The sequence below is a fragment of the Cydia fagiglandana genome, chromosome 9, assembly GCF_963556715.1.
Source record: "Cydia fagiglandana chromosome 9, ilCydFagi1.1, whole genome shotgun sequence".
In the NCBI taxonomy this organism is placed as follows: Eukaryota; Metazoa; Arthropoda; class Insecta; order Lepidoptera; family Tortricidae; genus Cydia; species Cydia fagiglandana.
Genome location: NC_085940.1, coordinates 1,543,159 through 1,554,694, shown reverse-complemented (window position 1 = coordinate 1,554,694; position 11,536 = coordinate 1,543,159). Strand labels below are relative to the sequence as shown.

At 40.5% G+C, this 11,536-nt stretch overlaps 1 protein-coding gene and 2 long non-coding RNA genes across 3 annotated transcripts in view; 1 reads left to right on the top strand and 2 right to left on the bottom strand.

Annotated features, from left to right (window-relative positions):
* Positions 1-8,659, bottom strand: part of LOC134667221 (uncharacterized) — a 38,384-nt gene extending 29,725 nt beyond the window's left edge. Inside the window, exon 1 of the long non-coding RNA XR_010098614.1 lies at positions 8,125-8,659. This is a non-coding gene — a long non-coding RNA (uncharacterized LOC134667221). The remainder of the gene's footprint in view (positions 1-8,124) is intronic.
* The window catches only part of LOC134667153 (zinc finger protein ZFP2-like), a 167,709-nt gene that overhangs the window by 89,617 nt on the left and 66,556 nt on the right, over positions 1-11,536 (bottom strand). The gene's annotated exons all lie outside the window — the stretch shown is intronic.
* On the top strand, positions 7,529-9,099 carry LOC134667222 (uncharacterized). Its single transcript, XR_010098615.1, has 3 exons — positions 7,529-7,794; positions 8,533-8,577; positions 9,036-9,099. It is a non-coding gene; the product is annotated as an uncharacterized LOC134667222 (long non-coding RNA).

Below are 11,536 nucleotides of genomic sequence, written 5' to 3'. Positions count from 1 at the left end.
CCCGGGATTGCTCAACCCAAGAATGTACAGCCCAATAATTGGCGTCCACTTTTCGCTCCACACCACAGACTATAAATATTAGACACATAGAGTGATATTCTAGGGATGGGGCGACGATTTTTAAGTTTACGATTCAGTAATGTTGCCATGCGCAAAAAATAAGCAGATAATGGTAAGGTTAAGTAGCTAACATATTATCGCACCGCACCGCGATCTTGGTGCGTCGCACCCATAAGTAAGAGCGAGAAAGAGATATATTTTTCTTCAGCCCGCTCCAGACTATGCGCGTGAATCGCAGGCGAAGCCGCGAACGCGAGTGTGGAGTCGATTCCGCTGTCTGCGAACATCGACGCCACACTTGCGTTCGCGGCTTCGCGCCGCAATTCGCGCACGAGTGTGGAGGGGGCTTTCCAGACGGAAACAATTGTTCGATCCATGAAATGTATACTTGGTCAAGCAGATCTGGTCAGTAGAAAAAGGCGGCAAATTTGAAAAATTTAGGCGCGTAGGGATCTCTTCCCATAGAAAATTTGAATTTCGCGCCTTTTTTTATTGATAAGATTTGCAAAACCAGCTATAATTAGAATAGAATGACAGAGAAAGGTGCCTGCAATTTGCACGCACCGCGACCCTTCGCACCGGTAAGTGAGGGCGAGAAAAAGATATCTGTTTCTCGCTCTCGTTAATGAGTGCGACGCACCAGGGTCGCGGTGCGGTGCGATAGTGTGTTAGCTACTTTAAATGAGTATAGTTTTCCTGGTTCTTAGGCCCCGTTCGCACGACAGCTTTTTCAACGCGCGTTAAAAAAAGCGTTTGAATGACACAAATGGATAACCATTTATGTATTCACACGACAACGGTGACGCTTTAATTCCGTGTTGTTGGATTTTAGACTTTAAGCTTTGGTCGTTAAGTCGAATTTAGAGTGCGACCAGATTCAAGCGCTTTTTTAACGCGCGTTGAAAAAGCTGTCGTGCGAATGGGGGCTTACTGACTGTCAAATTGGTTTGACCAGAGATACATATGTTTGACGAACTATAATTAAGTCTTCGTCACACAGGCGCGTTTTACGGGTGGCGCGCGAGCGGGGCGTGAGCGTTTTATATGTAAAGTAGCTATAGGTGGTCAAGCAAATCTTGTCAGTAAAAAAAGGCGTGAAATTAAAATTTTCTATGGGACGATATCCCTTCGCGCCTACATTTTTCCAATTTGCCGCCTTTTTCTACTAACAAAGAAAAGAGATATACGTTTCTCGCTCTCACTTATGGGTGCGACACTCCAAGGTCACGGTGCGGTGCGATAGTCTGTTAAGCCCCCCATTCACACTCTACCTTGTATACTTGGTCAAGCAGAACTTGTCAGTAGAAAAAGGCGGCAAATTTGAAAAATGTAGGCACGAAGGGTTATCATCTGATAGAAAATTTGAATTTCGCGCCTTTTTCTACTGACAAGATTTGCTTGACCGTCTATAGTTCGCCTCGTAATCCGCCTCGTTGGGTAGGATCGTGTATGGGGGTTGCGGACTACGAGCCGTCCTACAAACTCAAGTAGGATGCCATAGTACTGGTGATGGACGGCAAAACAGAGGGCCTACCGCGAACCACGTTCGACGTATTGCCCCTCCGTCGCGCGTGTAAATTCGTACGTAAGTGTGACAGGGCAGGGGTGCTGCCTAGCACGTCCAACGTGGTTCGCGGTAGGCCCTTAGTACCGTGTGTAAGCTATTTCTTGCTCCGTAGTCCTGTGAGGCGGACTACAAAGTAGGATGGTGTGTGAGCTATATCTTACACCGTAGTCCTGCGAGGCGGACGACAAGGTAGGAGTGTGAATGAGGGGCTTTAGTTACGCGGCGCGCCCCGCTCACGCGCCGCCCGGAAAACGCGCCTGTGTGACGAAGCCTTTACAGATAATTCTTATTAATAGTTTTTAACAGAAGTAGACCGTTGGATCTGACCTAAGTTTCTGAGTTACACACTCTCTTTTTGTATTATTTAACGAAGACTTCCTTATTCCTTCGGGACTGATCGAATCGGTCGATTTGATCAGTAATGAAATTGGCGTCAATCTCCAATTTTAGATTTATGGTGATATTAGAGCCCTCTTAATTGAATAAACGGGTATGTCCTTAAACCACGTCCAAGACCACCGGTGGACAGGCAGCAGCACCCCTCAAATTCGGTGTACTCGACTGCGATCGCCAACCCGCCTGCCAAGCGTGGCGATTATGGCATTCACCCCCCAAAAAAGGGGGAGGCCTATGTTCAGCAGTGGACGTCTTATGGCTGAGATGACGATGATGATGATGAAATTGAATAAATGCCCCAGAACGAAAATACTAACCTCACAAATTGGTATTCTTGCGTCCGCACCTCATTTTATCGGTAATATCGGTCATTATCGGTCATTATCGGTGGTTGAATTCGGTGAGCCAAATTGGTATTTGCGTCCGCACCTCCTGATTCGATCGGGCAATTGAATCAGATTGGCGAAAAATTGACTAATCTGGATATGCCTTTAATTGACAAGAGTTTAAAGGATATCATACAAATACGACGGAATTAAAATAAAAGGTAACTTGCTTATACTGTTGTGTATTGCTATTGAATATAGTTCGTTTTTTTTAGCATTAGAAAGAACTCCACAGAAGCAAGCGTGCAGTCTTTATCGGGCTCTTTAATTGTTAATAATTATTGAATTATCTAATGTAGCATGGTCAATACATATAATTTACTTCAAATTATTACCGCTGAAAGTGCCGGATTTGGAACCAGAAGCTTACTTCTGCGAAGTTCTTTCTAATGCTAAAAAAAACGGACTATAGCTTGGATTGCTCATGATAAAATTAATCTTGATTGAATTTCTTTCAGATCAAAAATCAAGCCTCAACATCGCAATCCCTCAACTCAAAAAAAAGATTCCGATTGTTGACGCCAGAGATATAATTATTTCCAAAAAGCGTGCACAAATAACAGATGCACGTGAAATATTAGCTGAACTAGCTCACAGATTAATAATATGTGTCTACAGATTAGTATAGCCGCCCGTCATACTTTTTTTTTCTATTTATTTTTAGAGCTTGTCACTGAGGTGAACATGTCGCTCCATAAAAAACTACAAATTTATACATTCTTACAACTAACTTATTCTATATACTAAAGCCTTTCGTACAAGCTGCAATAGCATCCGACGAAGGAGCAGCCAGTGGCCTATTTTATAAAGCTACAAGTTACAATTTACAAGCGGAAGTCTCTTTCTAACCCTATGTGTTAGAACGAGACTTCCGCTTGTAAATTGTAACTTGTAGCTTTATAAAATAGGCCACAGGACACTATTGCAGCCCCCAACATAGCATTATGGCTTACGCCCGTCATACTGGGTCATACTGAACAACTTTTTCTATCGGACCAACCCCGAAATCCCAAAAAAAATATTGGCCTTCCCATAGAAAACGTCGACATCCACTCGATCAAATATCGGAATATGGTGGAGGGTAGATTTAGTTTTTCTGCCAACAAACTGTTCTGCAGTTTGGCAGATAAGTGCAATAATTACACTGTATTTTTTGTTTGGATTAAATAAATTAAAAAAAAAATGTATGAAACGGCCAAAAAAGCTTAAGTGATTACGAAGTTGGTCCCATTATAAATGTCATAACTGAAAAATTTGAATTTGATTAGCCTAGTAGCCAATCAGGTAGCGGTGATTGCTAAAGGGGCTTATACATAGAACACGGACCTAATGTAAAGCGCCCTCCAGACTATGCGCGTGAATCGCGGGCGAAGCCGCGAACGCGAGTGTGGAGTCTAGTTCGCTGATATGCGAAATCGACTCCAGACTCGGATTCGCGCCGCGATTCGCGCACGAGTGTGGAGCGGGCTTAACGATGCATTTTTACAAATCGGTCGTTACAGCCGGTCGCAACGACGGACTCTAAGCCCCCATTCGCACGAGAGCTTTTTCAACGCGCGTTAAAAAGCGCTTGAATCTGTCCGCACTCTAAATTCGATTTAATGACCAAGGCTTAGGTAAGTCGAAAATCTAACAACGCGTGATAATTTAGCGCCACCGCTGTCGTGTGAATAAATACACATGTATCTATTGGTGTCATTCAAACGCTTTTTTAACGCGCGTTGTAAAAGCGCCCGTGGGAATGGGGGCTAAAGGCGTATCCTGACCAGATCCTGACTAGTAAATTTTTCGCCAATCTGATTAAATTGCCCAATCGAATCAGGAGGTGCGGATGCAAACACCAACTTGGTTCGCCGAATTCAACCGCCGATATTGACCGATATTACCGATAAAATGAGGTGCGGACGGTTGCATACCAATTTGTGAGGACTGACGCCACACTGTGGGCTGAAATTAGGCTGTCATTGACATAGAAACCGAAGTTATTTTTATGTTTTCTTGATTGAAATCGGTTTTGCTAGGCATTGTTATAGTAACCTATGAATTTTAGACGATTAGGTATGAAAGTTGTGGAATGAGAGTTACGAATTAAAAAAAAAATCGGGGTGCACTCCTGGGGGCCGATTTTTTAAATTCGACTACTCGATTTCGTGTATTAAATTTCGTTCAATAATATCTCTACTACTAGGCATTTAAATTCTACTAATAGAATTGAAAACGAGTGGTCAATACCACTCGATTCCCAATTTCTATCGCTAGTATTTCAAAAATTAGCATTTCGCCGTTTTCCACCGATTTCCGAACGATCGAACGATCGAATTTCAAAAATCGGCCCCCTGGAGTGCCGACAGAAGTGAAAACTCAATGACTAGTCCAAAATGTCTGCAGCACTACCTATGTATAATTGACCCATCCTCCTTACTACTTATTGAAAAACTTTAGTTCCGAAATTGCTGGCTAGTGAGCTTAAATTGGTAGCGTTAATTGTTTAAAATTCGAATAGAAATTGTAAAGTTACCTTGCAGACCTCGCATCTAAATATATTTGGTCATGATATTCTGAGTTTTCACTTTTATTAGCGATTTTATCAAGATGCAGCTTTATTGAATTATATTTGAATAAAGTTAGAATGTAACTGAGATTCTCGTATTTCAGCCCGTACAAGATTAGAACATTGAGCTTTATTGCTTAAATAATATAAAAGTTCCAGTTTTAAATAATTCACCTGATTATGATACGTTATGACCTGGTTATGACTAAAGTTCTTTGGTGAATAACATTGTGCGTGACACATGACGTCAGCCGTCGTCGTCGTCGTTACGCGTTATGTGTTACGCTGTATCGAGTTTATCATTTTTTCCCCACCTCAAAAAGTGCTCAGCGCCGCTAAAGAAGTTTTCACTTCAAAAAAATGTATGGAGCAGGAACAAAAAATCATTATTACTTAGTCAAGAAACAAAACAAACCGTAATATCTTCGCAGGTGGTTATACTACGAATTATTTGTGATTTTTTGGCATACTACATATTATTATATCCGTCACGGGTGCGGCTTTTTTTAAAATCATTAATTGTTTCTATGGGAAAAGCACAAAAACCAAAGTCAACATAATATACCTATATTAAGATTTTTTTTGACTGAAATGGGTCTTGCCCAGTATGTTTATGCTAAGTTGTAAGTTTCAGACGATTTGAGTCGAAAATACTAGTTATGATTTTTTTTCAAACAAAATGTATTTAGCCGGTACAAAAAATCAAAATATCTCACAACAGTTGACTTTGGTTTTCGTGCTTTTTCCATAGAAACAATTAATGTTTTTTTTTAAAAAGCTGCACCCGTGACGGATATATGTAACGCTACGTCTTACGTAGGCGAACAACGCGCGAACGCGGCGCGGCGCGGCGCGGCGAAAGCGGCCGCCGCCGCGCCGCGCCGCGCCGCGCCGCCCAGCCCATCGACACCCCATACTATGATAAACTATGAACGTACTTGTTACCAACATTGAGGCATAGAAATAATCTTATCGAATTAAAATGACTGTTGTTGCATTTTGGTAGCACATACCATACTTGCTTTCAACTTAGTCGTATTATACTTACTTTTCTTTAGGTTGGTATGATCGGTAAAACGTCAACCGTCATTTTAAATTTTCGTGACAGCGGTAATATTAAGTGATTATTTTTGAGTATAAGACAAAATAACTTTCTCTTTTACTTAAATCTTTGCGAAAATGTGAAGTTTGTGGGGTCAGGCGTGTAAGAAGATTAACGTCTGATATATTTTTGGCGAGATTTCCGCTTGACCCCAACAGGTCGATAAACTGATGTTTTATGCGATATTTTCATTTTGAGTCGTTACCAGATACTAATTTAATTAGTTTGGAGCAGTTTTTATCGTTTACAATCCTTGATTAAAACGAAAACATTCTGTGAATAGGTTCTTCTTGTAAAAAACTAGGTAACCTAAGGACACGAATAGTGTGCGAACAACTTGTCGATAATCCCTTTATTTCAGATGTCGATTATGGGTAAAGTTGACCGGCAACGAAGATTTGGTATATTTACCCATACAAAGATTAAACGAAAATAAATTTATTTGTGGAGATCATTTTCTTCCAACTGCCTTCAACAAAAATGGAAACAGGCTAAAAAGGAATGCGGTACCAAGCCTAAATCTCAAGGCGCCCCTCTCGGACGAATTTCTATCGTCATTCCCTATTGTTCCAGAGTTTGAAAAACCGGGCAAGTGCGAATCGGACTCGAGCACAAAGGGTTCCGTACCATAATGCAAAAAAAAAACAAAAAAAAGCAAAAAAAAACGGCCAAAGTTAAGCAACGTCGGGGTGGTCAGTACTTGGATGGGTGACCGTTTTGTTTTTGAATTTTTTCCATTTTTTTTTGCTTTATGGTACGGAATCCTTCGTGCGCGAGTCCGACTCGCACTTGCCCGGTTTTTAGGGTTCCGTAGCCAAATGGCAAAAAAAACGGAACCCTTATGAATTCGCCATACCTGTCTGTCTGTCTGTATGTCTGTCTGTCTGTCCGTCCGTCCGTATGTCACAGCCACTTTTTTCCGAAACTATAAGAACTATACTGTTGAAACTTGGTAAGTTGATATATTCTGTGAACCGCATTAAGATTTTCACACAAAAATAGAAAAAAAAAACAATACATACTTAGAACTGAAACTCAAAAATTTTTTTTTCATCAACATATGGGTGTGGGGTGTCTATTGATATTGAGGTTTCTAATATCATTTTTTTCTAAACTGAATAGTTTGCGCGAGCCGCGAGAGACACTTCCAAAATAAGAGAATGATAAATCTAAAAAATATATATGATGTACATTACCATTACCAAATCGTAAACCGCTATTGTATTATGTTACTTGCTGGTACGGAACCCTTCATGGCCGAGTCCGACTCGCACTTGGCCGCTTTTCTTTAACTAAAATCAGGCAAGTAAATTAAAATGTTTGATTATGTTAAGCGCCCTCCAGACTATGCGCGTGAATCGCGGGCGAAGCCGCGAACGCGAGTGTGGAGTCTAGTTCGCTGATATGCGAAATCGACTCCAGACTCGCGTTCGCGGCTTCGCGCCGCGATTCGCGCACGAGTGTGGAGCGGGCTTTACAGTGGTTTCTGCTGGAAGTGTCTCAGGACAAAAACGCAAACTAGGAGGTAAAAGATAAAAATAATACTTTAATTATATTTTTATTTTTTGACTTTCGTTTGAATTGAATATAACGTAATTTTACAACCTTGTTTAAGGTGAAGATGATGATTCCACAAATTCAAAACGAAATAAGGGTTATGACCCAAACAGTGTGCCATCGACCTCAACTTACGAGATTTCTGATAAAATGACACCACATCATTCAGAAATAGGTATTAAAATTTTATTAGTATTCATAATTTGCTACCTTTTTTTAGGGTTCCGTAGCCAAATGGCAAAAAACGGAACCCTTATAGGTTCGTCATGTCTGTCCGTCTGTCTGTCCGTCTGTCTGTCCGTCTGTCTGTCCGTCTGTCTGTCCGTCTGTCTGTCCGTCTGTCTGTCCGTCTGTCTGTCCGTGTATGTTACAGCCACTTTTTTCCGAAACTGTAAGAACTCTTGAAACTTGGTAAGTAGATGTATTCTGTGAACCGCATTAAGATTTTCACACAAAAAAACAATAAATTTTGGGGGTTCCCCATACCTACTTAGAACTGAAACACAAAAATTTTTCTTTCATCATACCCATACGGGTGGGGTGTCTATGGATAGGTCTTCAAAAATGATATTGAGGTTTCTAATATCATTTTTTTATAAACTGAATAGTTTGCGCGAGAGACACTTACAAAGTGGTAAAATGTGTGTCGTCCCCCCCTGTAACTTTTAAAATAAGTGAATGATAAATCTAAAAAAAAATGATGTACATTACCATGCAAACTTCCACCGAAAATTGGTTTGAGCGAGGCCTGGTAAGTATTTTTTTTTAATACGTCATAAATCGTAAACCGCAATTTTATTATGTTACTCGCTGGTACGGAACCCTTCATGGGCGAGTCTGACTCGCACTTTGCCGCTTTTTATTCTTAAACTGAATAAAGGCAAGTACATAATTTAATAATGTTATGTTACAGTAGTTTCTGCTGGAGGAGTCTCAGGACAAAAACGCAAACTAGAAGGTAAAAGATTAAAATAATACTTTAATTATTACTTCCCGGCCGCCTAAACTGGGCTATAACCGCGAAAATCGAAGTTCGCAAATTGCGGGGATTTTTCTCTGTCACTCTAATTACGCCTTCGTTGGAGTAAAAGAGAAAGATCCCCGCAATTTGCGAATTTCGGTTTTCGCGGTAGCCGCTCTAGATAACGTAATTCAAGACCAAAAAAAGTAAGAAATGTTGCCACTTTTTTACTAGCGCGTCTTGTATTTATGTACAAATAAGTAACTAAAAGTACTTTTTTAAATAGTAGGAGTAAAATTACTAATGAATAAATTATCTTAACATGATTATTTATCAAAAGGAATTTACAATTTTACAAACAAATTATTGCAGTGGCAACATTGTCATACTTTTTTTGGTCTTGAATTACGTTTTGCAGTTATAGGCGTTCAATTTTGTATGAAATTCCTTTACAGTTCTCTGGAGTTGCTCCGCCCTAAACGTGATACTTCGAAGCCTGATATAACGCCCGGAGCGACGACATTTCATTGCATGTTTGAGAAAAAATTGTTATTTTCTCAAACATACTTCGAAATGTATGCGTTAATATCATGAAATGAAGACATGAAGTTGCTCATTTGCTCGTCTCAACTAGATCTTTGACACAAGATAGTACTCAGGGTCTGATGATGGAGCCGGAAGGTGGTCACCGGTACCAATCAACCATGCAACTAAACCACTTCGTGTTTAGGCTCGTTTTATTCGTCTCAACAAGATCTTTGACACAAGATAGATAGTACTCAAGGTCTGATGATGGAGCCGGAAGGTGGTCACCGGTACCAATCAACCATGCAACTAAACCACTTCGTGTTTGGGCTCGTTTGATTTGTCTCAACAAGATCTTTGACACAAGATAGTACTCAAGGTCTGATGATGGAGCCGGAATGTGGTCATACCAGTTCGTTTTTAAACCCTCGTTGATACAAACTTTACAACCTATAGGTACCAAATGCAATGACGAAACATGTAAATAAGCGAGTACCTATAATTTCTTTCGAGTAATATACCTGCATAAGTACGAGTATGGGGCTATTAATAAATTACGTCGTTTCAAATGGAAGGAGGGGGGGGGGGGGGGTCTGGAGATCGGATGATGTAGCATGACGTAGGAGGAAACAGAGTCATCCGAAGCATGAGTTTTGGATGATTTGAGGGGTGGGGCCCCGGTCAAAAATCGTCAAAAATAGATGACGTAATTTATGAACAGCCCCTATGTACATTTGCACTGCATTTAGTATTTTCGTACTTACCAAATAACAGTTTTAGGACTTTAAAAGTTAAGTACAGTTAGTGTTGTTATGGTTGATTTCAATATGCTTCGCGAAGGATCAAGAATGTTTAATCCATCATTGTAGTGCGAGTGTGGTAGAAGGAATCGGCATACTGAGCACGCACGGCCTGCCGCAGCGCGTAAAATACCTAAACTCGCTCAACCCCGAAATGTAATAGCGCTCTTAACGCCTTCTCGTAACTCATGAGGTCCTGGTAATTGCTCCGCGCTAAATTAAATTTTTAGACAGTTGTTTTCTCGATTTTGGCCACCGTAGCCTATAGAGACTAACAAGCAACGCTAAGTGGTTTTCGTAATCTATGGATGTTGCTATATTAAGGGTGTCACATGCGCGTTTCTGACTTATGAAGCAATTGTTTCTACTTTACAACCTAAAATAAATAATTTCCTTCATTACTTAGTAGTTATTTTAATTATAATATTTTCTTATAACGTTTTTAATTTATAAATTTTTTTTTATGCAATGTTTGAGAAAAGCACTAATACAATCCTTGGCCGGAACAGAGATTGCAAGACTCGCTTTATCCGGCCTCGTCTACGACTCAGCCGTCTACCGCAATCCTGCAATCCCTTACTTCACGGCCTCTGTAGTAATGTACTATTACGAATTACGATACAAGTGCGGAAAAGAGGAAATTTGAAATATCGTTTTAAATCTACACGAGTTGCTAATTACCTATTCGCACGTGTATCGTACAACGTTTTACAGTACCTACATATGGCCCTTTAAACTTTTGACATCGCACGAAAAGTGCTATTTTACGCACTCGTGCGGGAAAATAGGACCATATGTACTGTAAAATATATTTTGTGACTTTCCTTTAAATATAACGTAATTTTAAAATCTTGTTTAAGGTGAAGATGATGATTCCCCAAGTTCAAAGCGAAATAAGGGTTATGATCCAAAGAACGTGCCATCGACTTCAACATACGAGATTTCTGATAAAAGTACACCAGGTCGGTTAATAGTTATTATTAATTAGCGACCCGCCCCGGCTTCACACGGATTAACAAATGATACATAAATCTTCCTCTTGAATCATTCTATCTATTTAAAAAAAACTCTTCAAAATCCGTTAGCCCCATTAGTAAAATGTGTCCCCCCCCCCTGTAACTACATTTACTATGCAAACTTCCACCGAAAATTGGTTTGAACGAGATCTAGTAAGTATTTTTTTAGGGTTCCGTACCGAAAGGGTAAAACGGGACCCTATTACTAAGACTTCGCTGTCCGTCCGTCCGTCCGTCCGTCCGTCCGTCCGTCTGTCTGTCACCAGGCTGTATCTCACGAACCGTGATAGCTAGACAGTTGAAATTTTCACAGATGATGTATTTCTGTTGCCGCTATAACAACAAATACTAAAAACAGAATAAAATAAAGATTTAAATGGGGCTCCCATACAACAAACGTGATTTTTGACCAAAGTTAAGCAGCGTCGGGAGTGGTCAGTACTTGGATGGGTGACCGTTTTTAGGGTTCCGTACCCAAAGGGTAAAACGGGACCCTATTACTAAGACTTCGCTGTCCGTCCGTCCGTCCGTCCGTCCGTCCGTCCGTCTGTCACCAGGCTGTATCTCACGAACCGTGATAGCTAGACAGTTGAAATTTTCACAGATGATGTATTT